The sequence below is a fragment of the Epargyreus clarus genome, unplaced genomic scaffold, assembly GCF_041222505.1.
Source record: "Epargyreus clarus isolate Ecla_fem2 unplaced genomic scaffold, WU_Ecla_fem_2.2 ptg000031l, whole genome shotgun sequence".
Taxonomy (NCBI): Eukaryota; Metazoa; Arthropoda; class Insecta; order Lepidoptera; family Hesperiidae; genus Epargyreus; species Epargyreus clarus.
The window spans coordinates 8,828,274-8,853,334 of record NW_027332236.1 but is presented as its reverse complement, the minus strand read 5'-3'; the positions used below and the strand labels follow the sequence as shown (position 1 = coordinate 8,853,334).

Sequence of the window (25,061 nt, the reverse complement as noted above, 5' to 3'; positions counted from 1 at the left end):
TTAAGTTTTAAGTTACTTAGTAGTCTTTTTTTTATTATATTAGTATAAATATTTAAGTAACTTTTAAAATTATTATACCTATCTTCATAAATGTGAAGTACCTATATTTGTTGCTAGATATTTTATTGTCACCTATAAATTTGTATTAAGGTTTTGTCGCCATTTATTGTATACATTTTTTAATTGGAACGTCACAGACCACAGTGTGAGGTTTACGTTTTATCAAAATGACTGTTTTTGCATTTGTTTACATATTTGCCCATTTCCAATCAGTGCCCCTAGCGGAGTGTATCAGAACTGATTGGAAATGTATGGGATATATGTAAACAAATACAAAAACAGACATTTTTGTAAAAACGTAAAAACTCAATCTAAAGGTAAGTAGTATTTGTTTTAAATTTGTGAGCAACGTGCATAATTTTATTGTCACCTTTAAAGTAGTAAATATTTTAATCAATTTTATTTTTGAAGTTACTTTTCAGTGTGCAATGGCCCCTCGCGTGAGAACCGGTCCGGCGGGAATGCAAATGCGGTCCATTGTGGATGGACGGCTAGTTTTTATGCATTGCATGTATGTGTCGGCATTTCATGGACCAAGGGATTGTTGGTGTTTGTCGATAGTCGATAACTTAAACATCAAAAAATATCCAACTTTTATTCGGTAGATGTGTTATAAATTCACATTTTCGTGTCTTCTATGGCCTATTGAGTGGTTGTTTAAGTGTAAATTTTTAAATCGAATAAATTTAAAATAAATTTTAATTATTGTATTACTTGAATTATTAAATAAAAATAAAATTGTATAAAAGCTGAATAATATTTAAAAAAACGTAATAATTGTGTTACAACACAAAAAAGTCAATTGTTATAAGCGCTTAGTATTTAAAAAAAACAAATGTTATATTTAATTTTTAATAAAAAATACGTTAACCTAGTTCAGAAGTATCCTTAACACATGTATTTTTACCGATACCATATGAATCCCAACCCTAAAACGCCAAACACGAAAACCGGTTAGGTCAGTTCCGCAATCACAATAGAGCCCACTGGATACTTAAATAGGTCCAAATAATAACGCCATTCGCTCTTCCGTCCGTTAATTTTTTATATCTATTATGTCCAGTTGGCACCCTTTGATATCTTTTGTAGTGGCCCCTACAAAAGATAACCGGTAAGACAGCTTTGACCCAGCGGCGGGTTAAGGGTTAAATCAGTTGCGTTTTGACCATGTTCAGGTGTGCTCCGAGGTAGCGGTCCCGGTGAGTTCATTTTAAAATGTATTTTATTTTATTTATTCAAAATTCATTGGAACTTTCCTAACGTTTCATATACTTATTAATGTCTTTTATCATGTACTTTTTGCGAGTAATAAAAATGATAAGGTTTAAATACATAGGTATTCTTCTAGACCCTTCTCGTCATAATTATGCGTATATAGTTTTGTAGTGCCAGCATACCATAAATATTATCTTGCGTTAGACAACAGGCCGCTAATTTTCAAACAGCCCGCCGCCCTCAAAAACCAAAAAAAAACTCCACCATCACAGCAGATTATACCCTAAAACCATAGATTAGTAAAGATTACTCACTCCTAACAAGAAAATGTAACCAGTTTTGTCAATTGAAATTGTCACTGTCATCTATTTTCCTATTTGAAAAATTAAAAATTTTTTTAACAAAAAATACAACCGACTTCTATGTCACTACAAAGTAAAAAATAATTGAAATAAATGTTGGTTTAGTACATATTTCTGAAGTCGGCGCTTCAATTATTTTTTACTTTGTAGTGACATAGAAGTCGGTTGTATTTTTTGTTAAAAAATTTTTTTCGCCCTTTTTAGTGATGACATACTAATATTTATATTAATACAATATAAAATTGCAAAAACGTGATCATGAATGAAGGTAAGGTCTAAATTTACATTGATTGGAACCGCCCGCTCGCAGGGCGCTACCGCGCCCTGCTCGCTTAGTTTTACATTATCTTATATGTTCCAACCTAACCTAACTAAATAGTCAATGATGAACTGACTTTGCAATTCCATTCGAACCTACACCAAATATCTTCAAACACAACTCAATTATTCCCATAGATTGAGGAGTTACATATTTTGTCTCCGAGCCACATTATCAGACCCTTAAATAGTCAATGATAAACTGGTTTTGCAATTTCATTAGAACCTACACCAAATATCGTCAGACAAAACTCAATTATACCCATCGGTTGAGGAGTTACATTTTTTGTCTCCAGAACCCACTCTGATCCTCATCATATTTAAATGGGACCAACTTGTAGCAATTGTCCACACACGAAATTAAAAACATTAAAATAGGTTCATAAACGGCGAAGTTATGGCTGTTATATTTACATGGGTGGAGGTGTTCCCCTCATTTTCTCCAGAACCCATCGATGGATTCTAACCATATTTAAATGGGACCAATTTCCAGCTCGTCCCTACACAATAAAAAAATAATTATTAAAATCGGTCCACTAACGGCGGAGTAATTCGTGTACATACATAAAAAAAAAAAAAAGATACCGGCCGAATTGATAACCACCTCCTTTTTGAAGTCGGTTAAAAAAAATAGTTTTTAGATCATTAACGAATGAAACGATATTTCTCCACACTTTTTCTCCGATTTCGTGTTTTTGCACCACTTAACTGCGTATGTCGGCATTGTTCCGCGTAAATTACACCATGACAGGCATTAAATGGCTGACAGAATTGGCAGCCGTTTAAGCCATTTAATGGCTTCCTTCAATTACAAGGGTGTGAGATATCTATACTTATCTATGCCCAAAACTCATACAAATAAGAGACATGTATCCGAAGCAAGTCGCCTGCAGCCTTAAAAGATAAGAAACAAAATATAATTTTTAAACTCGTCATGGCTGCTTGCCAGCTAAAACTTGGGCGCCATTAAAATTTCGTCCTTCGTTTCAGCCCCTAATTAAAAAATCGTGTCGTCTCTCAAATAAAATCAATTCCGCGCTCATTTTCTTGGGGGTGGTGCAAAGGAGTTTTTCTCAACCCCTTCGACTATTCGTTATTATTCGTGTAATCATTACAAAGTTTTGATGGACCCGAACTCCGTTAGGTAATTTGTGACGTCAAAATTTCGTTTTTAATCTATTTCTACACTAATATTAAAAAGAGGAAAACTTTGTTTGTTGGTTTGGTTGTAATGAATAGGCTCAAAAACTACTGGACCAATTTTAAAAATTGTTTCACCATTCGAAAGCTACATTATCCACGAGTAACATAGGCTATATTTTATATGAAATATATTTGATAAATAGATTTTGAGGCGGTACAAAGTTTGCCGGATCAGGTAGTATAAAAATATAGAAAAACAATTTACAATCATCATCAACCCATTACTGTCCCACTGCTGGGCACGGGTCTCCTCTCATAATGAAAAGGATTAGGCCATAGTCCACCGCGCTGGCCAAGTGCGTATTGGTAGACTTCACATACCTTTGAGATTTTTTTATTAATCTCTCAGGTACGCAGGTTTCCTCACGATGTGTTCCTTCACCGTTTAGCAAGTGATAAATAATTTCTAATACGCACATAACTTTGAAAAATCAGAGGTGCCTGGGATTTGAACCTCGGACCCCTCGATCGAGAGGCCGAGTTTCTTAACCCCTAGGCTATCACTGCTTATTAGTAATAGCTTAGTAGTCTAAAATTTGATCTCCCAGTGAAAAAGTACAATCTTCGGATCGAAGCGTTTCGAAATTTTTTCGATACTATGTATGTGTTACAATTTCATTTCCATTGATTTAACATTCGTGTATTCAATGCAGTTTTCAAAATATTATGTTAATTATGTGTTTCTGAAATTAAATTATTTAGTTAAAAAATCTCATAACTGGTCTTTTTAAAGACTGAAACATAATCCAAAATGTTACTCAAATCCAAAATTTACTTAATTTAAAAAAAAGGCTATAACATTTTTCAGTATTCCTTTCATCTTTATTCGTAATTATATTTCTGTAATGATTACAAAGTTTTGATGGACTCTCGCCCTAGTTACCTGTTTTTGTGTTTCCAACATTTTATTATGGAAATGGAAGAAGTTTTAGTAATATTATATAAGCAATTGTAGATCTTTCTGTCAGTAGGTATTCTGGTTACGAAAGTGGCTAGATCTTTCATGGGTAACTGTATTCGCTACTACAATAAAATACCGGACCACATCTTGAATCTCACAGAAATAAAGTTTAAACTTGTCATTAAACAAACGCTATGTAAAAAGCGTGCTATAGGCTGAGTGATTATTTTACTGATAAAACGGTGTGGTCTGAAGGCCCCAGCTCCACATGTACCACTAGGTTAAGAGCCATTGTATGAAACATTTATTTTTTTAAGAAGATGTGTCTTATAGAGTTTCTTTCGCCGCTTCTTCTCCATAACGAAACACCTTGTAAAGTGGTGGTAGTTGTATTGACATTCAAAAAGTGTTCTGTAAAGAAAGAAAAAAGATTTAATTTGATTTGAATGTGTTGCTTGAGGCTTTTCAATTTAGTTCTTAGGTATAGCCACGCATTTTGTTGACTTTAAATGGATCATGTGTAGAGTTTACAGGCTATAAATGAGAGTGGCTACTTATGTTAGGTGAACTACATTTTTTCGCTTCATTAACGCCCATTATTATTAATCAATCTGTCCAACGTTTTTCTGTAAAAGATCGACTTTTAACAACTTCTTGATTCGATCTCTGGAAGATAAAAATGGGATTGATTTTATTTATAAATGAAGAAAATATATAAAATATTCAGTTATGTGACTAAATCGTTAGAGTTTAATCTAAAACCTCAGGTAAAAATACTTTATTTGGATGTTACTTTAATATAGTAAAATCCTAAAATATTTGTCAAAGAAACATTTCTACTATACCAAATAATTATACCTAATTTAATAATTTCAATCATAAGCCGAACATCAAAGAGCAAGACAAAACGAAAACGAAACGATAAACCCGACGTTTCAAACGAAACGACTTAAATCGTAATAAAACGTGAAACGAAAGACGCGGGTGGCATTTTTAAGAAACGAACCGCCACCCACCCCTCCCCAACGCCCACAGAAAAAGCTTTTGAATTCAAAACAAAAATGTCTACCCCCGCCAATGAGGGCGGTAAAAATGTACCTAATCGATATCCTAAGCGGGGTGATAGAAAAACTATTGTTAGTTTTATAATGGCCGATGTTTTTGTGTTTTGGTCAACCAGAATTTTGTGTTTATTAAAGTTTTTGATAGACAAAAGACTTTTTAGAAATTTAAATATTATGTAATTATGTTATCTCTACTTTTGAATGACATGTTTTGTATTTATATTCCGTAAAAATAATACAATCGCATACGTATCATTTACCGTTCTATAAATAAATTTGATGATTTTGATTTCTTTTAACTTTTTACGCGTATTATCCTGTTATGATATAAATATTATAACGACTTCTTGTAAAGTAAATTGTACAAAACTATTTGAAAAATTGATTTTATTGCTTTCAGGAATAACCTGTGCCATATATAAACAACAAATGAAAATGTACCTTAATTTTTCATATACCGCGATTATCATCTCATCTTAGAGATTAAGAGACATATTTTAAGAGCTTCGGAACTTAGTGATTGACATTGACTTCTGTCATCTACCTACTCTGTAATCTACATAAAGTGCGTGTGTTTGTAATTATTTTTCTTCTAATAGCTTGATTATTGTAAATGAATTTTTGTACTTATCGGGTCACACTTTTAGCTATATTTCGTTCAAGTGGCGATACTAAATCCATTTTTGGTCTTCTACCAGTTTTTCCAGTTTCAAATAGATTTCTCAATCTCATCCTCCCAAACAAACTTCCGAGAACTTTTTTTATTTAAGAGTAATTAACCCTGTTTTAATAAAATATACACCAAAATCAGCTGATTACCGGAGATTTGTCTTTGCAAGAAATTTTTCGAGCCATCAGGTCGATCGGCGAACTTTTAAACCAATTTACTGTTTAACGGCGCTCATTTGTTTTCCGAAAACTTTTATGTTTTCCCAAAGTAGTTTTCAACTTTCGCTTTTATCGGAACAAAGTTTTTATAGGCACGTAAGCATAGGTATATCTTATAAGAATCTTGCCACTGAGAAATTCACTGCAATGTAACAATATTAATCCTAAGTATATTCAAAGTTAATTAGTATGCTTCGCCCAGTGGTCAAAATTCAACCAAAATAATAAATTGTCCAAATAATATCAAAGCGCAAAGTTATTTGAAAATTCTTATACAAGTAGTATAGATGCGTGTTGATAACCGCAGTAGATGAATATTTTCATTAGAAGATCTAAAAATTATTACTTAGCTAGTCCTTCAAAAAATTACTGAAGTAATAATACATAAATTATTTATTATTATTATAATTCCATCACGCGCGGGGCTCGGACGGACTTCGTGAGAAAGAATAACTATATGATATACCTAATATGAAATTTGTTTTTTACGCGTCACTGAATACTTAAGAAATGGCACCGTACCACCAAGGCCATATATTTTTCTTATTCAAAGCTGATAAGAAATTGTTTACGTTTTTCTAGTCTGATGGAAAATTACTTGAAGTATTTTCAAGGCATAAAAATAAAAGCCAAGAGAGAGGGTGGCCCTCCTTGGAGCCCTCTTACACTTTTTTCACCCCACTACCCCTTTTTTTCGTAGGGGTGTTTAGCAATTTAAATTTTATCTCCTTAATGAGCGGGACTTAGTTCGGTAGATAGGAAGGTTTTGTACAAAATGTTTCGATTATTTTTAATACGCGATTTAAAGAGTGAATTAAACTTAATATTGATAAATTTAGGGTTAGTTGTTAGCCCTTTTCGGATGTTTTAAAGCGTCCGTAAGGCTACTGTTAGGTTTTAAAGGTGGAAATATGAACGGTCCAATAGCTGAACGTCCCTCCAAAGCTCGAAAGCTCGCATATGTGTCGCGAAAGCCACTAGTTTTGGTAAACTTTGTTATACTTTATTTATCATAATTATTTGAAGTACATTTGAAACCTATATCCATTTCATTTATGTTAAAAAGATAAAATATTGTATGGTGTATTTATTAATTTATGTAAGTACAATATAACTAAATAAAGATATGTCGATATGTAGGTCTTTTAGTATCGATCAACCAGGGGTGCATATTCCAAAGACCCTTCTCCAATTTTTCGACTATATTTGTATAACCGAAATTTATTATCACACTTGCAGTGAATGAAATCTTCCTAAAGAAATCTACTTGTCTGTTCTTAAAAACCCAAATAATTGCAAACTCTGCCAATTCGCAATTGGAAACCCTTGCTCAGCATTGTGTTAGCTCATTGTTCCTGAAATACTTTTACATAATAAAATAAAAGATTCAATTACAACTCGATTATTTATTTTCTCTGACAATTCATTCCATCACATCTTATTCTCTAAAAAAACATACTATCCTTCTTTCTTTTTATATAGTTTCCCGCTACATTGCTGCTCGCCAGCAATTAAATAGACTTTTATTAACATAAGTTAACTAAAAAGTATTGTAATGAAAATATACCCTTACAATTGGAACAGTAATGGATTGGTGATGATACTATGTACGTTTTCAGAATTGCTTATAAGAAAAGGAAGCATTGATACCGTCGCAATGATTCCAAAGACTCTATCACCCGTTAATCAAACTCAAAACAGAATTATATAAGTATACAGCGCCTAACAAGATTTCTTATAACGAAATAAACTTTCTCAGTTCATAATTATCGTCGCTCATTACGATTCGAGAGGGGACACAATCAACGAATAATTTTCTTTGCTTTCTACTACGGGGGTCCGAACTCCAACTCGTACAGATAACAAATACATTGACGTCATTGGCGCGAAATATGTCACAGATAAAAAACTTTTTTGTGCGATGTCACAATGTGATAATTATCTATTATTTATAAAATATCATATCATAGATTAAGAATAAAACATTCTGATATTGTTTGCTTTTCTGTACCTATATACATAGATTAGTAAATATTACTCACTACTAACAAGAAAATGTACCCAGTTTTGAGAATTGAAATGGTTGAGTGAAAAAGTTTGCCCACGTCTCCGTGCTAACATGTCCCTAAAATATTTGAAATAATTATTTATTTATTATGTAAATTACGCAGTATTAGTTATTTATTCGTAAATTTTCTCTAAAAATGTTTTTGTTTGTCAAGAATTCAAAAAAAGACTAATAAGCCATTTGTGGCTTCATTCAATTTCAAGGCGGCGAAGTATCTTTACTAATCTATGCCTATATATAAAAAAATGCGTACCTATCTACAAAATTAGTGAAGTACCTAATCGATTTATAATATAAGATATAAAATATAAGATACAAAAATAAGAACAATATATAAATCCAATTTTCATGTTAAAGCGTCATATGACACTAGCTAGAGTCATTATACACAATAGTTATTAGATACTATACAATATATTTAGTCTATGGTTATCACAGATAAAATACGATAGGCTAATGTAAACGGGTATTTCAGCCGAGAAGGTGGGTTACTATAAATCTAGTCGAGCTGGCTTAAGGAATCTTGTTAGCTAATTCTGAATAAATAAGATAGATAGCTTCCAGCCAGTGGGTTAACTTATCTTTTAAGATAAAAAAATCTTTAACGTAATTAAATTCAGTAGCTATATCTATTTTCTTAACATTTCTTACCTGCCAATATTATTCTGATTATTTTTATTGTATGATAGTCACAGATAATATTATACACAGATAAATAATAATTTAAAATGTACTGCCCCATAACAGCAGTGTTAAGCGCTGCTGAGTTCTGGTTTGAAAGGTGGTACGGGAGACATACTTTTCCGAGGCATTCCAGCTTAGTCCTCAGGTGTAGCGGCACATCTATGGCCGACCTCAGGTAGGAATCTTATAATATCTGGGGTTGATTACAGAGGTCCACGGGCGGCAGTAGCCACTCACCATTAGCTGGGCGGCATGCTCGTCTGCTATATTATAAAAATACAAATAACATTATATTCATTTCATAAGTAAAATATTGTCTTAACATTACAGCTGTATAATATTTTACAAATTTAATATTCGCCCACATTGCCCGACTTTTCTAAGCCAATTTAAATCTTAGTAACTTGAAATTCATTTTCGATAAATTAAAACAAGGCTATTCATTTTTAAAGAATCGCCAAAGTCGTTCAAAGTTATTTGGGACGCAGGCAGTGATTTACCTAAACGTCATGACAGAGTGGAAATTAAAAAGTTAAGCTGAACCAAAATGGCGGTGGTTGTATAGAGTTGATTTTACGTAGACATGCCCCTGTAAAAGTAGGTGCTAATGAAAATAGTTACGGAAAATGTAGATTCTAAAATAATATAATAAAGTAACATTTATTAAAATAACACTAAGTTGTATTAAAAAAGGTGAAAAAGAAATCGTTCGATAATTACTACTGTAGCATCGTTTGCACTTTTCTATGCCATCCATAGATTACTAAAGATACTTCGCCGCCTTGAAATTGAATGAAGCCACAAACGGCTTATTTTAGTAAGTTATTTTTTTGAATCCTTGACAAATAAAATAATTTTTAGAGAAAATTTACGAATAAATAACTAATTTACGTAATAATTACGTAATTTAAATAATAAATAAATAATTATTTCAAATATTTTAGGGACATTTTAGCACGGAGACGTGGCAAAACTTTTTTACGCAACTATTTCAATTCTCAAAACTGGGTACATTTTCTTGTTAGGAGTGAGTAATCTTTACTAATCTATGATGCCATCACACAATTTAGGTAACGGTAAAAAGTATTTAGACAATTGTAAAAACATAATAAATAACAATTCGTATGTACAAAAGCGGAAGACCTTAGTAGAATAATATGTCAAACATTCAGATATGTTCTACAATAGGTTTAGAGTCTTAGTTAATATTTTTTGCTCAGGCGACTTATATAATTGTTTGTTTTTTCTAACGTGGACAGTAAATATGACAACTTGCTCCAAAAAGCATGTGAATAAATCATGCCTACGCCATGCTACTTATTTACATAGATTATGTAAATAATAACAACGTTAATTCTCCTCTTTTCTCTTTTATATTTTATCCAGAATTTCCTACAGCATCATATGTTGGTGGTAAAATATAGTTATATTAGTGGCATGACACAAATGTGCGACATCTAAGCCATTTCTACCTAATTATAGGTCTATGGCAGGAATAGTTTCGAGTTCGGGAGGGAAAGTGTTCGCAACTTTTTAATTTGGACCGTTCCATGTTCGAAAGTCGAATTTTTCATCGCAAAGTTCGCTGGTTTGAGGTGCGAAGCGCTTAATAGTCTAACTTTGCTGTTAACTCACTCTTTTATTTTTAAAGACATCAAGCGAACTTTTAGCTGGAATATTTAGGTAATTTTCTTTAAGCGATGTTGTCGTTTGAGTTTTATATGTTTGGATAACATAAATAGAGACTTTCTATATTCACAGACTTACACTTTGTTTTAGGGTTATAGACAATTAAAAATACAACACGTAACGCACACAATAAGACCCATTAAGAACCAACTAGAGACTAGAATTCACAAACAATAATATCTAAGTAACATTTTTATACATAATTTAATTATGTACCCCGGCGGAATCGAATCCAGTAAATGTATGAAAGTGACTGTTACTCAGGCTCTACTTTGAAAATCTAAGATTTTTTTACGTTTTTTAAGGTCGTTAGATAGGTATATTCCTAAGTATAACTAATGTTTTTATTTTATTTTAAAGATATACAATAAAACTAAAAAATGTATATAAGAACAATATTTCTAGACTTTAAATAGAGTTTCTGTATAGTTATTTTTATTTAAAAGAAAGCAGAATCACCGAGTTTACTACTTAAAACATGCTTTACCTTTTAACTTTTAACATTTTTAGCGATGAAAATTCAGTAAGTCAAAGTTTGCACCGCCGAGGTGTGAAGCGCTTTTACGCTTTTTTAGCTTTTTAGCTTATTCCACTACGAACACAGATTAGTGTTAATAATTAACGTGAAAAGTTTTGTAAGCTCTGTCTATATATTTTTTTAGTTTTAAAATTTAAACTATTAAATACGTAAGGTATTTTTTATAATCCAGTCTGATAGGATTTTAATTTTTAATACATTGATAGGCATAGACTTCTGTACTAACATAGAGTTTTAAAGACCTAAATCTAGACCTTTTTTAAAATGTAGCAAATTAATATGTAATCCACCTGTACCCTTACCAGGAGTTTTTACGTTTCGACAAATATGACTGTTTTGGTATTTGTTTACGTATTGGCCCATACGATTTCCTAGTTCTGACACGATCCGCTAGGGGCGCTGATTTTGTATGGGCAACGCTTAACAATGCTGTTACTAGGTAGAAAAAAGTGGCTGTGTTGCCTCCGAAGTCGAACCACAAAAGGCTCTATCACTTTCAAAATACAATAAACTTGTACTACAAAGAAATAACTATTTATAAGACTAACTATTTTATTTCAAACAAACTTTAACAGGCCATCGATAAATATTAACTTTATTACCGTCATATTGAAAACTACGCTCTGCATCCGGTGGAGCATCCTGGCGAGCCGGAACTCGGTTATTACGTCACTTCCGGCCGACCGGGAACCATGGAGAGTTGTAAATTAGGCTAATTTTTTCATAAAGGCTCTCTATGTTGCGCAAGGTTACGGTAGACATCTTTTAGAAAAAAGTAAAAAATATTTTAAGTGGTTTTCTACCTAATAACAGCAGTGTTAAGCGCTCCTATGTTCTGTTTTGAAGGCTTAGTACTCTGAGGTAGCGGTGTATTTGGTACCTCGGGTAGACATATCGAAGATTGATCACAGATGTCCATGGACGGCAGTAATAAATATAACAGCGATAGCCTTTTTTATAATATCAGAGTAGCAGACCAGCATGCAGTCCACCTGATGGTAAGTGGCTACTGCCGCCCATGGACATCTGTAATCAACCCCAGATAGGATTACATATTCCCACCTGAGGTCGGCCACAGATGCGCCGCTACCCCTGAGGACTAAGCTGGAACGCCTCGGATAATTATGTCTCCCTTACCACACCCTTCAAAACGGAACACAGCAGCGCCTAACACTGCAGTTATTAGATAGAAATAGGTGTGGCGGTGGTGCCACCGGAGTCGAACCACAAAAGGTTCTACTACTTCAATGTATATATATCGTCAAATTTACTATAGTAACGTATCTATCGTATCATCTCATAACTAATCATATGGTATCTATTTCCATTACAAAAATGTTTTAAAGATACTTACTCCCAAGGCGCTCCTAAAGAAATATAAGTATCTTCAATAACAGCGATCAATAGCCATAAGAAAGATCTAAAAACCTACACTTTATAAGCAAAAGATCCATTTCAAACTCAATATTAACTAAATATAGCGTTCAAATTGGAACGAAGTACAAAACTTAAATTGGTAGCGATTATTCTTGAAAATGGCGGTAGAAAAACTGGGGTTTTCAAGGGATCGTACCGATTTAGATTTATTTTTCGCCCTCACGGGGACGAAAGTTTGTTGCCTTGGGGTGAGTTTGTAAGGGTACTAATTACCTAATTTGTTATTTTGGAAATTCATTTCTTTTATGCTGTAGGTCTTCTTGAATTAAAGGAAAAGTAAAAATGCTTGATGTATTAATTGATGTGTGCGTAATAGGCGTGTATGACACTCGAATGTGTGTGTGTCAATGTAACTATAGATTTACTACCAAAAATAATAAAGATAGGTAGCGGAAAAATAAATGCATAAGTATTAAGTTGATGACCCGCGTGGCGGAGCGGTCACCATACCGGGCTGCCGCGCAAAGGGTCCTGGGTTCGATCCCCCGCCAGACAGATATCTAAATGATGAATTTAGATTTCTATTTCTGGGTCTGGATGTTTGTGTATTTGTCTATGTGTGTGTCCATGGCACCCACGACACAGGGAATCCTAGTGTGGGGCTGTGAGTGTAGAAAGCGTTTAAAGCCTTTAAGTCAGAATAGCGTCATTCTTTAATAATGTTTTCCTTATTAGGCTTCATCCAAAAATATCTTTAATATGTGCATTAAGACCGGGTTCGAATCACAAACCCCATTTTTCTAGCTATTTATTAGAAATTATATTTACTTGCTCTTATTATAAAAATCCAAATTTTATCTTAGATCTTTTAGAAATCAATTTAATCACATACTACTATACATATATTATACATTATACATATAATATTACAAGTAAAGTGCAGATTTTACTGATATCAAAAAAGTTATAATTTTTTAAATAAAATTAGTATCCCTCAAGTACAAGTAGGCATATCCCTAGATTTTACATGAATATGGAATGACATCTTTAAACATATTTCATCACATATATTTAAGCATTAATTTTAAAATAGTAAAAAAACAAACAAATAATTTTCTGCGAACCGTACCTATCAGTTAATAATTCTCTGCCGATAAAAAAATTAAAATGGGGTGCGTTCATCCCTTGTAAAAATTGCCTTCTTAGCGCGTCCCCCTGATTCCCGTTACGGTAAACTTTTATACATTATGTCGCTAAAATTTACCCCCCTATGACCCCGCTGGTTGACAAAAAATATTATAAAAAAATTGTAAATATAACGTTTTTTGGACTATTTACATTTAAAAATAGAATTTTAGGACTTAATGGAGTGTTAGATAAGTACTTAGGTATTATTGTTTTGTTGTGTTCGTAATTACTCAAGAATTCGTCATAAATATATATAATTTGCTGTAAATACTAATATTTTGTCTGTGACCTCATATATTTTCCCACCATCGGTGTTATCAATGGCTCCATAATATCAAATACCTAAGTACACAACAGATTAAAAACTAAGTATTTTCTACCGTTTGATTGAGTTTATTAATACAAAAATGCTTAATTAATATTGTTGTACAAAACCATTTATTTTTGCTTAAAAGGTATTTTATAAAATAAAACGAGATAAACAACTAAAGTTTACTGAACAAAGCTGTAGCTGGTCTAAATAAATGTTTTGTTACTCAATAACATCTTCCTCCTACACCTTAATTTTCGTGTTATTTTACGCGCAAAAAATATTACAAGACAACTCCACAGATATTAAAATTATTATTATATTTTCCATAGATTAGTAAAGATTACTCACTAAAATGTCCCTAAAATATTTGAAATAATTATTTATTTATTATGTAAATTGTACATTGTAATTATAAATTACGAAGTATTAGTTATTTATTCGTAAATTTTCTCTAAAAATGTTTGTATTTGTCAAGAATTCAAAAAAAGAACTTACTATAATAAGCCGTTTGTAGCTTCATTCAATTTCAAGGCGGCGAAGTATCTTTACTAATCTACGGCCTTACTACAACTTTCAAATAGACGTGGCGGTAGTGGCTGTAGTAGTTATAGTCAACTCATTAACACACACACATGAACACTTAACTCGCCAATAATTAATATATGCCAATAATACCAAACTATCTGGGTGTTTGTAAGCTTTTCAATAAATACCCATTGCCATGCGATACCCAAACAAAGAACACATCTCTAACTTATTTGTGACTATAACTACCTACCTACTATCAAAATCGTTATTATTTCATAACAGATAACAAACAAATTTGTCATATTTAATCTGTGTCCAGTTTCCCGCCGTAGATATCTTTCTGTATCTGGAGGCGGGCGTTGCTCAAATTGTCTTAATTTTTCATCTCGGCCTCCTCGCCCCCGGCCCGCTCATAATTGTTTTTAATTTAAGCACGGAATGAGAAACGCTACAGCCAGTTTGTACAAAAATCTTGTTCTATTTATTGGCGGGAAAACACGGCGGGAGAAGACATCGTTTTTAGGCAATGATAACTTATGGCATTATGCCAGAGTAATTTACGGGATATATATGTTTAAAGTCTAATTGATTAAATAGTTTTCCATGTCAATTAAAATGTTTTGAATATTGTGAAATTTATGCTTAATACTATATATTTATTATAGTGTATCGTAAAGAGAGGCAAAAAGACAAAAAAAATATGCAAAAAGATACAGTATATGTTACTGGTTTACGACAACCATAGAATGGATAGAATTGACAATAAATAAGTATATAAATCAGAGTTATGTGCGTTTTCAAAGTTATGTGCGTATTAGAAATTAATTATCACATGCTAAACGGTGAAGGAAAACATCGTGAGGAAACCTGCATACCTGAGACATTTATAAAAAAAATCTCAAAGGTATGTGAAGTCCACCAATACGCACTTGGCCAGCGCGGTGGACTATGGCCTAATCCTTCTCATTATGAGAGGAGACCCGTGCCCAGCAGTGGGACTGTAATGGGTTGTTGATGATGAAGTATATAAATAAAGTGCCAAAAATACCATCCAACATCGTTTGCGGTGTATATTTTTATTGTTATTTATTGTTATGTTGGTATCATGTAGTAAATTTTAAAAAGGGTGCCTGCAGTCTCTGGCGCGCTTCCAGCAGTCCGTCTGTCTGTCTCCATCCGTTTCCGCCTAACCCCCCGAAATATGTTTCAATTCGCACAAACATGGTAGACGTTTTCTTTGCATTCGCCATCTTTCTTTTATGGCTATTACACTATGTCTTCGGAATTTACCTATTTTATTTGCAATTTGTATTGTTTTCCTTTACTGCTTAGAGTTGGGACTTCAGTGTTGTATTGCGACCATAGACTACAAAACGATATAGACAAGACAACCATAGAGCATAACAAAATGTTCTTTTTATAATTGCATTGTAACTTTTCTTCCTATTACACTCATAGATTAGTAAAGATACTTCGCCGCCTTGAAATTGAATGAAGCCAAAAATGGCTTATTTTAGTAAGTTCTTTTTTTGAATTCTTGAAAAATAAAAACATTTTTAGAGAAAGTTTACGAATAAATAACGAATACTGCGTAATTTACATAATAAATAAATAATTATTTCAAATATTTTAGGGACATTTTAGCACGGAGACTCAAAACTGGGAACATTTTCTTGTTAGGAGTGAGTAATCTTTACTAATCTATGATTACATTGTATATTATGTACAATTATTCGCTCTTTAATTATTGAATCACTTAAACTATAGACTAGAAGAATGCGTATCCAAAACAAATTTGAAGATATGGAACATTTAATAGGTACCGCTAACACCTCTATTACTGTCCTTTAACAGAATGACTTGTGTACTAGTTTGTTGGGCAGTGAGGTAGAGACCTATACTAACTCTAGGCATTCGAATTTAGTCCTCAAGGATGGCCACGCATCTAACCAAACTAAAATAGGACTCTATTTGAACTCAACTCTTTTTGAGATTGATTAAAATGACCCTACGGTTCCTTTGTGGTATCTTTTAGTAAAACTTTGTCCTAGTGTAAAATAGAGTATAACGGCACTAAAGAATAAATTTTATAAACATTTTTCAAAACAAGCCGTCGGTATCGAACGCTAATTTGCTCAAGTCTGAAACAGATCCCATTTCAACGTCGCGTCCAATCCGTCGCAAGATGGCCGGCCCGCGGGGACTTCTTTATTGAAATTGATATCAAATTATTGTAAGTAATTCAGTAAATATATACAAATAAAAGGAAAATATGTCTATTGGTTACGTTAGGCTTGTTACTATGGTTGTTTTACCTTTCTATTCTTTTATTCGCCATCTGTCACATATTGATAGTCAGTAAGGTTTTTTTACATAAAATAATTAAAACACTCTTATGTGGGGTGTATGACTTTACAACCATAATTAATACACATCCATATTTTTGTATGAAGCGCCTATAGATACCTAAATAGTAGGTAAATATACCTAGTAATCGAAAAATAATAAAAACATTATCTACTACAATATCTAAGTCTAAAAAAATAATGAGAAACTAATTTGCGAGAATAATTTCAAAATTTATCAAATTATTCTAATAAATAAATTACTCCAACAACTCTAAAATACTTTTTTAATTGGCTGAAAAGCCCCGAGATCATTACCCGTAAACAAGATAAAAACAACAGAAGAAAAAACAAATAAACAAAGCGAGGGAAACGGCGCGCAATTCGAGAACACGGTTCAAAAATTCAAAACTGACAGCCCCGTTCTAAAGAAACAAATTAAATAGGTAGGTATCCGTCTACAATAGCAATAAGATAAGACCGCCACCCTACACCCCTGCAAAAAAAGGTGAAGAAAGAAATGGAACATTCTTGTAGCGGGACAGACAAGGATAGACGCCCCGCGAAAAATTAAGATTCAAATAGTAAGAAAATTAAAATTCGACGAACGGTCAGCGTTCTATCCTTTTCTTTCCCGTTTATAATGTATCTGTCTATCTCGTTTTATGGAGCAAAAAAAGGGTGATCGAAGTTTCATTAGGGAGGGGGCAACGGGAATCTTATTGGAATGGTAATGACAGCCGACGGTTAAAGACTTTTTAGCGACGCTTCATGAAAACTAATGGCGTTTTTTTAGAGACCTTTTTACGTCATTACGCTTTATTTAACTAAGTTTTCTCAGCTACAATATTAATCACTTTAAATTAAATATCCTAATTTTTCAGTAGGTACTTAAAAAAATTAGCATAGTTGAATCGGATAGCATTTTAAGAAATAGTTTGTGAATTTCTTTGTACCTACAATTAGTTTTATTTAAGCTAGTTATCAGTGTACGTAAGCCCTTCACTAAATCAGTTTCTTGTCGCAAATCACCTAAAATAGTAAGGTTTACTTCACCACTTAAAAGCATCACCACATGTTGATAAACTTCACTGACCTCAATGTTAAAATACTTTAGTTTTCTCACCGTATTTTCCTTCACGATAAAAGTAGGTTTCAAAGGTGGTAGAACCCTTTGTGGTTCGACTCCGGCGGCACAACCGCCACACCTATGTCTACCTAATAATAGCAGTGTTAGGCGCTGCTGTGTTCCGTTTTGAAGGTTGTGGTTAGGGAGACAGACTTTTCCGAGGCGTTCCAGCTTAGTCCTCAGGGATGGCGGCGCATCTCTGGCCGACCTCAGGTAGGAATATGTAATCCTATCTGGGCTTGATTACAGATGTCCATGGGCGGCAGTAGCCACTTGCCATCAGGTGGACTGCATGCTCGTCTACTACTCCTATATTATAAAAAAAAACATTAATTTGAAATTAACTACGGATCAGTATACTGAAGCATGATCTTGCCGCAAAAATCATTAACACTTTGACAGAATTTATTATCGCCTCAGGGATACACTTATTTACTTAAACTTAATTATAATTTTTATTTATTTTATTTAATTCGGAAAACATACAGTGCTTAAAAACTAAGTTACTTACAATATAATTACATACTACACCATTTAATAGTTTTCGCATATTATAGCTAAAGTGCTTTTTTGCTTCAAAGCTTAATCAAGTTAAAAAGAAAGAGAAGGAAACAGTCATAGTTAAGTTACATATTAAGATGGTATTTCCGTACTTCCGTATTCCGTACAAAAGTGTACATTATGTAGCGTCTTTATAAGTCATGTGCACTAGTGCGGATCGACCCTTAAGTACAAGTGACATACAAGCATAAGCCCTCTACGGCGTAGTGGGTCAAGGCTACGAGCTACGTCATTACATATGCCTAATCTTTTACTTCACTTACTTTATGTGTAAAGTGTGTAATATGCGTGAAAATTATGTACGGAGCGTAAGAAGAAAAATACTTACGTTGTTTTTCTCGAAAGGAAATAAACTTTTGATATATAAAGTTAAGTATTAACGCTTTGGCGGCCTAGACCGATATAGAAATTGATTAAAGGGATAACCTAATATTAGTGATTACTTGATATTGAAACTTGTATAAGTAATATATGTTTAAAACATTTTATATTTCATAAAAAACATTACAGCAACATTAGTGTTATATGATTCTTTGTATTTAAAAGATTGAAGTATCAAATGAGCATGCTATTTACCTTATAGTCAGAGATCACTGGATATTTATAACCAACTTCGTATAGAACAGGTGTTTTACCTGAAGCCGATGATCAATCAGATGATTATTATTAATGATTCCTATACCTATCCATACCCTTCACCGAAAGGCAAGAACTTCTTCACGTACTGTACCTGTCCTCAGCAGTGGCAAAGCATCTTTTTTTATAATATAAGAGTAGCAGACGAGCATGCAGTCCACCTGATGGTAAGTGGTTACTGCCGCCCATGGACATCTGTAATCAACCCCAAATAAGACAAGTTTCCTACCTGAGGTCGGCCAAAGATGCGACGCTACCTCTAAGGACTAAGCTGGAACGCCTCAGAAAAGTCTGTCTCCCTTACCACACCCTTCAAACCGGAACACAGCAGCGCTAACACTGCTGTTATTAGGTAGAGATAGGTGTGACCTTCAAGTAAAATTATACCGCGTAAATGAAAACTCAAAAGAAAATCTTCAGCGTCTTATAGTTATTTTCTGAAAGAGAATGAAAAGCAGCCATTTTTTGCAATAATTAAACAGCGTCACTCCGATCAAAGGGGTTGAAGGCGGTAAAAATAGCCCCCCTCGGGGGTGGTTCTTTGTCCCCTTATCTATACAATTATTTGAAGAAAGTACACTCGCAAAAAGATAGCTGGACGTCCGCCTCGGATTGGGACCGTCGCCTCTTTTGTATTCGTTATTTTATTTTCTGAAAATATGTATTGTCGTTATCTAGAGATCTTGAAATGTCCCGCTTAACAAACGGATAAAATTTATTTAACGTGGCCATATAAAATGTTTTTTATTTTATATTTGTTTAATGTACCGAAGTTTTTACTAAAACTTTGCTAAAACCGGTGGTTCTTAATATCCTTTATTAGAGCGTTTTGTTTGTAGGACACTAATATTTGTGAAACTATACAAATACAATAATATATACCTGTGACCATTTCTATGAAAGGATCTTATGACTCTTCATTTTGCAATTCTCTATTATTGGTCCTGACTAACAATATTTTTTGCCAAATTTTCTTTTATCAAACATACTTGTATCATTTGAAAAAGCTGCCTACATTAAATGTTTCTTAAATACTTCTTAAATAAATTGGTTTTCTTTTCGTAATTGCGAATGTCTCTTTAGTAAAATAACAATTTAATATTTCAGATCACTTGAGAGCAACATCGTGAGCGCCGGACGCCCTACAAAAACGATCTGCGAAAGGGGAGCCGTGGCAAAAATGACGCTCCAAATAAAATAAATACGTTTCCAGCTTAACCAGACCCGCTTCCCCCCTCTTCATCCATACAAAACAAGACCACGTAGCAACAAGTGAACCACAAAGTAGAGGTCAGAACCACTGGACGAGTTATAACTGTCTTCAACATTGCCAAGAAAGATATATAGGTGGCGCTGTCTCGAACGCTGGTTACAACGTTTACTCCAAATATTAAATGGTGGGTACTTATGTATTTTTAACTGTATTTTTGTGCTACGTAACGGTTGATTTATAGTTACGGAAATCATCTAAGACCCTTCGGAGGGGAAATTTTGCTGAACATTGTTTTGTTTTTAAATACTGTAACCTGTACATTATATTATAGAAGAAATAATTAACTTGCGATAACGGCATGTAATGTCTGACCGCAGTTCGATTATTGGCTGAAACCAAATCCGAAGAATCAAAATAATTAATCTTCAACTACTCCAACAACAATACTCCGATCGCGCCAATAAGTCCAATGAATAAAATAGGTGTAGCTGCGGTACTATATGTATATTACTAAGACTACAATTAACTTAGTAAAACTCAGGCCAATATTCCAGAGAATCCCGATAGATCCTACATTTCCCGAGACCCAGTTCCCCAGCTCGACCAGTCACCACACAGGTCGGCACTTTACCCTTAACTGACTGACTTATAAGTGTCTCACTCTTAACTTTTCAAACCAGAACATAGTAGCGCTTAACACTACTATGGGTCAGGAATAAGTGTAGCTCTGGTACCTCCAAAGTCGAACCACGAAAACCCTCACCATCTTTAAACTATTACTTAACTTACTAAGACTCAAGCCAATATTCTACTAAATCCCGAAAGATCCTACATTTCCCGATACCCACTTTTACGAGACTGAAATAGATGTGATGGAGCCTCCTGAATCGAACCACGATAAGTTCTATCTCTTCTAATCTTTTACTTAACTTACTAAGAATCAGGCCAATATTCTACAGAATCCCGATAGATACTACATTTCCCGAGACCTTCGATGTCTTGTGTGATGCCACCGAATTCGAGCCACGTAGGGCTCCTCCGAAACTAAGTCTACTTACTATTAACTTACTAAGTTACTAAGTCTCAAACCAATATTCTACAGAATCCCGAAAGCTCCTACATTTCCCGAGACCTTTGATATTTTTGTGATGCCTCAGAAATCGAGCCACGAAGAGCTCTATCCTAAGATCGAAGAAGAAGCGAAGCTCTCCACGAAGGGATCCAAAACTAAGGTTACTTACTATTAACTTACTAAGACTCAGGCCAATATTCCAGAGAATCCCAATAGATCCCACATTTCCCGAGACCCAGCTCCCAGCTCGGCCAGTCACGCTACAGGTCGGCAATTTCCTTTTGACTGACAATTTCCTCCGAGCGCCCGATTTTAATGCAAAACGAGAAAAAACATCGCTTTTCTGCTGGTGATGTTAGAGTTACGTGGATATCCCTATATCCCTTATATAAATAAGTAAACAGTAAGAAGATAAATCCGATGTAAAAGCAATAATAGTCTAGTGCTTATCGGTATCTCAATGAGGAGCTCTGACGTTCGAATTCCCCGAATCTCTGACTTGTCAAAATTATATTCGTATAACAAAGTAATTATTATCAGTTACATTAAATGTGAAAAAAACCATCACGTAGAACTCTACTATAAGAAGTCTATAGATCAGTACCCTTACCATGAGTATTTACGTTTTGACAAATATGTTTTGGTATTTGTTTACGTATTTGCCCATACAAATTTCAATCAGCGCCCCTAGCGGACTGTATCAGAACTATAGTGTCAGTAACGTAACATTAAATGTCTAAATTGACAAAATGGCGCTTTATGTTTTGTCTCTTTTTTGCGAATATGTGAGGCAGACAAAAAGACTTGAGCACGTACTTATTGTTACGTTTACTTAGTCTACTGAAGCAAACGGAACAGGATAATGGATTGAGTAAACGTAACGTAAAATTGTGGGATGTTTTGAAAACTCATGGTAAGGGTATAGAACTCAGCTAGCGCGGTGGACTATGATCTAAACTCTTATGACTATAAGAGGAGACTCGTACCCAACAGTATGACAGCAATGGATTGACCTAACAAGCCATAACATGCCTATGAGATTTTTTTTATAAACCCTTAGGCGTATTGGTTTCCTCGCGAAGTTATCCTTCACTCATTAAGAAGCTGATAATTAATTTTTCAAACGCACATAATTGAAAAATCAGAGGCAGCGTGGCTAGAATTTGTACCTCGGACCCTCGATAAAGAAGCCAAGTTGCAAGAGTTATTGTTTACGTACACTTCTTTCATACATATGCCTCACATAAAAGTCACACAAAAGTTCTCGGTAGTCCTATCCATATGACACTATCACGTCTTTAGAAAACGGCTAGGGCGAAGAAAGAAAACTGGTGCAAAGCCCCCGCCGGAGCTTTGTGCGATATTACAATTGTGTTCACTCGATTCACGTTTATATTAAACTAGCATTGCCTCTGGTATCACCCGCTTCTTTACATATCTTACAATCATCTATAATAGGTACTTAAATAAGATGGTATATTTTTATGAAAAATAAACGTAAAAAAAGAAGTAAAGAAAAAGTAGAAGAGCTTGCAGTCCATATGTACTAATTGGTCACTGCCGCACATGAACATCTATAATCTATCTCGGATTAGAGTCCTAGGAGTCGATGCGTTCCAAAGAAAATCTATTTGGCCGATAAGGTCGCTTCTCAAAAATACTCTTAAAAATGTTACAAGTGACTCTAAGTTATGTAACTTTTTTATTTTATTAATTTTTAATCACTCAATTTGGTACCATAAAAAGAAGTCAGAAACTTTCTTATTCAAGGTCGCGCTGAATGCATATAAAGGGCAGCTTCATGTTGGAACCTTTGTTCCCTTCAAATGTACTTAATAGCCATAATATTTTCTTTTAAAAAACTTCTTACATAAGTATTGAATCAAGATTTTTTATACTTTTGATTTATGATTTGATGGTATTTATTAATTTGTTTGAAAAATAAAAAGTACGTAAAAAATGCTACTTTTGGAAATTACAAATGAGAATGTGCTTGAAGATATTTTCACTGAAATCTTAATGTAGTTAAAGTTAAAAAAATACCAACATACATTCCTATATAAAAACTTTCGCTTTAAAAAGTAGGTACGAAGAAGCACTTTACCGACGCTTGAAGTAGACAAACAGACGAACCGATAATTGTATGTACGGCTTATTGAAACATTCGGATATTACTCTAACTCTTAACTCTTTAAACAAAACCTTTTCAGCGAAATCGCGTCGATTGATTTGTATTCGGAAAGATAAGTAATTACGTTGAGTTGAGGCCAGATCCATAAATCCAGGGGGGTCTCCCTGAAAAAAGGGGGTGTTCTTCTTATATTTAAATATCGAACCCCTTCCGGGTAGGTGCCACGGTTTTTCCAGTAAAGGGGTAAGTGACAGAAGCAGGGAATAGGAGTTGCTGTGGAGTCGTGTTGGTTTATTACTTTTGTATTGTTAGGACCATTGATTATTTTATTTTTTATTGATTTTAAACATTTTTGAATTGGTTGCCTTTTGATTATCTAGATAAATCTTTAGAGCATATAAAAGAGCGAATAGATAACAAAGACTCATTTTTTCACAACAAAATTATACTGACGAAGTACTGTATGAACAAGAACAATGAACAAGTTACATACATTTTGCACGCCCAATATGGTAGAACATAAGATACTTGTTATACATTTAAGATCCTTGTAAAATACTATGTTCTGATAAATAAATGATTTGATTTGATTTGATTTGATTTGACTGTGTTGAACCTATTGGTCGACAAGCATGACATTTTGATTACGGGTTCCTTTTGCAACGGAAATGGATACTAAGAAAAAAGTTTGTTGGATACGAAGAAAAGTCTATCCGCTAACGGGGAAGACTTATGTTTTTATTATAAACTTAGAGCAAAACAGACTCTGTTATAGGTATCGAAGAAATTGATTCATGCTTACTTGACCTTAAGAAGTTTTATCTTAAATTTACTCGTATTTCTCAAAAGCAAAAAGTAATTTCTCACAAGGGTTCACAACAAATCTTGTATAAACAATATAAAGAAATCCGTGCAAACATCATAAAATAATATTTATTTTATTGTACAATCTATTCCAGGTATTCCGCAGTGCCGTTTCAAGATGGACTTAAGAAGCAAAAAGGAAAGAGTCCTGGGGTGGCACCCGCCTCCACCACCCTATTAGAATACAGAATAATAATCGCCAAAAGAAACGGGGGAGGAAAAATATAAATAGCTATCTACCTCGGGATATTAAAATTTCTACAAGAAACACTCCGGCCGAATTTCAATTTGAAAATAAAATTATATTCCACGGATCTGGTGCCTTTGTAACTAAATTTTATGTTCAATGTTTCGGTAAAAATGGTTTTTTGAAGCTTTAGATTGTTTAGTTTAACCTACTTAGAGTGAATTTTAATGAGCGTAATGTTTAGTGGAATTTGAATGCCGCTTTCATTTCTTTTTTGTATAATCACTGTGTTGTTTTAAAGGATAACTTAGTAATTTATTCGAAGTATGTAGTTTTAAACTTTTTATGTACATTTAAAGGAAAATAACTGTTTAATAACAGACTAAAACACAGGGATTTCATTTTTTAAAAGCTTTTTCCAGATGCCTTTGTGATCTTGAATACATCAAAGAAAAGAAGTTTTAAACTAAATTACTGCTTAATTGAATATTTTTAAAGACGATAAAACCATTTTTGTATTAATAAGT

General features: G+C 33.6%; 1 long non-coding RNA gene across 1 annotated transcript; it reads left to right on the top strand.

The window, feature by feature from the left end:
- The first annotated feature begins 1,063 nt into the window (after nt 1-1,063).
- LOC140754865 (uncharacterized) lies at nt 1,064-24,701 on the top strand. Its single transcript, XR_012103714.1, has 3 exons — nt 1,064-1,259; nt 20,175-20,464; nt 24,443-24,701. It is a non-coding gene; the product is annotated as an uncharacterized LOC140754865 (long non-coding RNA).
- Nucleotides 24,702-25,061: the final 360 nt, after the last annotated feature.